Source organism: Astyanax mexicanus, chromosome 13 (assembly GCF_023375975.1).
Source record: "Astyanax mexicanus isolate ESR-SI-001 chromosome 13, AstMex3_surface, whole genome shotgun sequence".
In the NCBI taxonomy this organism is placed as follows: domain Eukaryota; kingdom Metazoa; phylum Chordata; class Actinopteri; order Characiformes; family Acestrorhamphidae; genus Astyanax; species Astyanax mexicanus.
This window is the reverse complement of record NC_064420.1, coordinates 177501-182949: the sequence shown is the minus strand read 5'-3', so window position 1 is coordinate 182949 and position 5449 is coordinate 177501.

The following is a 5449-nucleotide window of genomic DNA, read 5'->3' as shown; positions in this document are numbered from 1 at the left end:
AAGAAATTAATAATAACTACATTTAATTACTTTAAAATAACAGTGAATAGAGATAGATATAACATTTCTTTTTCAGTTCATTCTCTGTGTGTTGAGGAGCCTGATGGCCTGAGGGAAGAAGCCGTTGCAGAGTCTGGCAGTGACGGCTCAGATTCTCCAGTATCTTTTGCCAGATGGAATCAGTGAAAAGAGTGTGTGTGGATCTGAGGGGTGGAGGAACGGGGAGGTGGGAGGATGTTGTCTGCAGTTCTGGTGGAAACAGAGTCGTCTTAGTCTTTAGTGACTTTGGGAAATTATGTATTTTAAGGAAATAGATACAGTGTGTGGATCACTCAGCGAGTGGGGGATTAAAACACGACTACAGAGACTGGAGCAGTTACAGAAGAGAGAAAGAGCGAAGGAAAAGAGAAACAGTTTAAAATGACCTTAGGAAAAGGAATGAGAAAAAGAGTGTGTGTGAGAAAGAGAGAGAGAGAGAGAGAAATAGAGAGAGAGAGAGAGAGAGAAGAACGAAAGAGCAAAGGGAAAAAGAAACAGTTTAAAATGACCTTAGGAAAAGAAAAGAGAAAGAGAGTGTGTGTGAGAGCGAGAGAGAGAGAGAGACAGAGACAGAAAGAGAGAGAGAAATAGAGAGAGAGAGAGAGAGAGAGAGAGCGAGAGAGAGAGAGAGACAGAGACAGAAAGAGAGAGAGAGAAATGGAGAGTAAGAGAGAGAGAGTGGTATTATTGCAGCTCCTCTGGTCTGAAGTGCTGGGTGTCGCCCACAGGAGAGCAGGTCTGTTATGAGCTTTGATTCTGTATCTGGTTGTGTAAGAATGTAATAAACTCCTCCTCCTCTCGGCTAACAGGCCGATTTCTGAAAGGTCACTGCTGATTGGCTGTCTCTGCTCATCTTCCTCTGATGTTTAATATTGTTAGTGTTTTTTTTTTTGCAGTGTGCATCTGTATTGTTATCTCACTTTAATTCCTCTTCTACTGCTACATCTTTCATTTTTTATTTTCTAATTCTAATAACGATTCTTTATTTTTTTCACGTTTAAAAACACGTTTTCTGCTTTTTCTCCTGAGGCTGAACAGTGACTCAGCTTTACCTTTATTTAATGGCCATTTAGACTGACAACTCAATAATTCAGCAGTGACCTCTGACCTTTACTCAATACACTACATTCCAGTTAGGACTGAAATATGTTCAGCTCTGCAGTTAATGAACCACATTTCCATCTTTCCTCTAAATACCTGAAATTACAGCAGTGATTTTATAGTCAGGCTGTAACAGGTTTCTGTAATTACCTGTAACTAATGACTAATCATTTTCTTCTTTAATATTAAAGTCTGATTAAAAATCAGGAGCAGATCCAGCTCTGCTTCTGTTCTATCGATTTTATATCATCTGAAAATCACAGAGCGATGAGCAGCTACTGATTCCTCCGATAGATCTGCAGGTCCTGCAGCTCGTCTCTGTCCTGCAGCACGTCTCTGTCCTGCAGCCCGCCTCTGTCCTGCAGCACAGTATCCTGCTCTTTAAAGCTCTTTAAACGGATTTTATCTGTTGATGCTCACAGATAAAGATCTTATAGACCAGTGCTTCTCAAACTTTTAAAACAACGTATTTTGAAAGACAATAACAGGATAATAACAGGAGTGTGGGAGAACAGGGATTAGTGAACTACAGAGTAAACTATAGTTATTTTGAATGGTGGAGTTCCACAATATAAAAATGTTTTTTTTAATACTATGACACCTTTTTTTCTAAAATGTGACTTAAAAAACACATTATATATTGTCACACCTGGTGACCTGATCACAGGACACTGCACATGACTCTTCCAGGGAGCAGATCACCTGAGTACTGGCCACATGGTTTAGCCCTGTATAAGGACCTCATTGCCTTTAGTCTTTGCTGAGTATTGATGGTTCTATTCTCGTACATTGTGTTATTCCTATTGTCTGTGTTTATTTCTTGTTTTTGACCTTGTTTTGTTCACTGATCTCGATTTTTGTCTACCCTTTGATATTTACCTCCTCTGGTATGATATCGCTTTGTTTCTGCTGTTTGCCATTGTTGACCCTTTTCTGTTGGATCGTCCGTTTATCGTCCGCATATACTGTATTTGATATATAAGTTCTTGCCAGATGAGGATGAAGGATGTTTGTTAGATGTTTGATGGGTCTGATGTTGTTGGTGGTGAAGCTGTTTAAGCGTGGTTCACCAAAACACCAGCAAAAACCATCAGCTTCCATCATCATCTACAATCCTGAAGCTCCAGACCTTCTGCTGTTAGTGATTTATTTACAGAGCGATGGATCATCAAAAATTAGCATCAGACGTTTCCACACCACCCAGCTCTCCCGCCGCGCTGACGCTGTTCCCGCCGTTACAGCAGCGATTGTGAAAGCACTAGTGTGAAACGGTGAATGAGCTCCGACTGGGTTTCTCTGAAAACCCTCATACTGACTCCGTCCTCACTAATGTCACCCTCTAAATGCCAGATCAATCAGACAGTGATCAGTACAGAGCTTCATACGGCTCGCTCTGTTTCAGCACCTCAACCCACTGATCACACTTCCCTCTTACTGAATTTATTATTAGATCCACATTATTTAAAGATTTTAACATTCGAACCCTGTGCTGATTATTCAGATATTAATATTAATAATCCACATCCCTGCGGGAAAATTCTATAAAGCAGTGACTGCCTGAGGTCTGGAACACATGAACACCAAGCCATACTGACTTTCCTCCCTCAGTTCTGATCTACACTTTCTGCTCATAATTAGTGAACTCAGCTCTAGCAAAGGCCTTTCTACCACCCCAAACTTAGAAATCACTGGGGCACTATAGGAAATTTGCAATTGAAATAAATGCAGAGTTTCTTAAATATTTCATATCTTAAATAAACAGTTCACTGGAGATATAACACTTTAATACAGCGTAAAGTAGTCAGTGTTCAGCTCCAGTATAACAGAGTAAATGTACTGTTCCTTCAAAATGACTCAACACTCAGACATTAAAGTCTAAACCACTGGCAACTGTAAAAGTGAGTAAATTTGTGCCCAATTTGTCATTTCTGGCCTTATTATTACGTATTTTTGATGTGTTTATGTCCGAAAACAAACCAAATCAAACCAATGAAGGAAAATATACAACTAAATAAACTCTTAAACTGATCCAGACCAGAGAAATAAACTACAGCTGTAAAAACGGCCTGAAAGTCACTGGTAAAAAGAGAAAGAGTACAGTTTTGATGTATGTATCTGAGTATCTCTGAGTCTCCTGGCTGTTGTAAGCGAGGTGTACCTGTAGACAGGAGCTTCAGGCTGCAGGTTTGTGAGGAAGTCGGCAGGATCAGCTGTGTGATGCTGTTTGTGTTTAGGATTTTGTTCAGAAAGGTTATGAAATATTCAGAAGCTGAGACTCGGTCTCTGTGGGCGGCGGCTCGGTCAGATTCAGCTGTGTAGTGCTAATCAGCAGGATCATCACACAGAGGAACCGCGGCTCAGCCAGTTTTACGAGGACGTAACTCTTATAACTGCAAAACTGAGACGCATCTGCTCAGCATCTCCACCAGGAGCTTTAATTATACATCATCCACTGAAACAGCATCTCTACAGCAGCCAGAGTCAGAGATACGATTCCTTAAATTATCTCCTCTGTTAGAGTTTACTGAGGGTTTTATCAGACTCCTCCTGACCCCACTGAGGAGCATCACTTGCTATCGTAACGACAGGAAAAGTACACCTTGGTCATATTGAAACACAACACAAAAAGCAAGTACTAATTCTTTCTTTATTAATCGTGGGCATGGTTTATTTTGAGCATAACGTGAAATTAAGCAATCAGAGTGTCTCATCATTCTCTTTAAGAGTAGATCAGGTGAGCTCTGACTTTGGTGGATTGCTATTGTAACGGTGCAGCTACCTGGACGTGTTCAACAAACTCTTCTCAGCAGAGGAAACTGAGCTGCTGGTTGACGCTGTGAAGGAGCTCCAGCAGCTCATTTACGGGAACAGCAATGTTATTTTATTTACTATTCTGTTTATTGTTGATGTAAAAGTTGGGTTTGTGCTGCTGTGTGTTTATGTGTGTGTAATAAGTGGGGGTGTACGCTCGGCTCGGCACAGCGCCTGTGTTACCGAGATAGCGATGAATGTCTGACTGTTGGCGTCTGTCTAGGTTGTATTCAGTCAGTGGAGCTCCTGTGTTTTCTGTTACCAAGATAAACAAGATAAAACTCCAGAAATGTACCTGAACACACCTCATTTCCAGAACACCACGCCCATCAGTGTAGATATATTCAGAAGATCTGCTGCTGTTTAAACCAGACAGGAGGAAGGAGTGAAATTAGACTGTTGTTGGGGTGTAAGATAGTGATGAATATCGTAACACGCCTTGTTCAGGGTGTAAGATAGGGTCCAGTGTATTGCACCACACTGTATCTGTTCCTGGATGAAGACGCTGAAACTGAAACTGATAGAACTGAGTTTCTCAGGGCTCTGAGATGTTGATTGGTCGGTTCTGAGGGAAGATCTGCGGTTCAGAGGCTTCAGGAGAGACGCCTCGGGGGCGGGATCAGTTCAGCTAACAGTGATGTCAGCATGATGAAGCTGCAGGACTGAACACAGGACAGTGGCCTTTACTGCTGGAGGCGTGAAGGAGACGGCGGGAGGATCTACAGGACAGTTCATAACGTACTGGTGAGTCCTCGGGGAGGAGGGTCTGGAACAGTGCGAGGGATAATAGTGCTGTAACCAGCGGCACCGTGCACCAGGACAGCAAATGGAACTAACTCTCCTACACACACACACTTAAACACACACACTTAAACACACACACACACACCTGAAAGCACTCCTGAAGCCCGGGCTGAAGGGTGTGTATGCAGGGTGAACTCTGATTGGGTTGTTCTGCTCTGAGCACACCCTGTTCTGCTGCTCTTTCAGCAGAGCTCATTAGTGCCCCTCTAAACCCCCGTCCTCCAGCGTCGCTCACCCTCTCCCTCCGGTTCTTCTGTCCTAATAGTGACAGGAGCACCCGTACACACTCCTCACACTCCTCACACCACCTCACACCACCACACACTCCTCACACCACCACACACCACCACACACTCCTCACACCACCACACACCACCACACACTCCTCACACCACCTCACACTCCTCACACCACCTCCACCTCCTCACACTCCTCACACTCCTCACACCACCTCACACCACCACACACTCCTCACACCACCTCACACCACCTCACACCACCACACACTCCTCACACCACCTCCACCTCCTCACACTCCTCACACTCCTCACACCACCTCACACCACCACACACTCCTCACACCACCTCACACTCCTCACACCACCTCCACCTCCTCACACTCCTCACACTCCTCACACCACCTCACACCACCACACACTCCTCACACCACCTCACACCACCTCACACCACCACA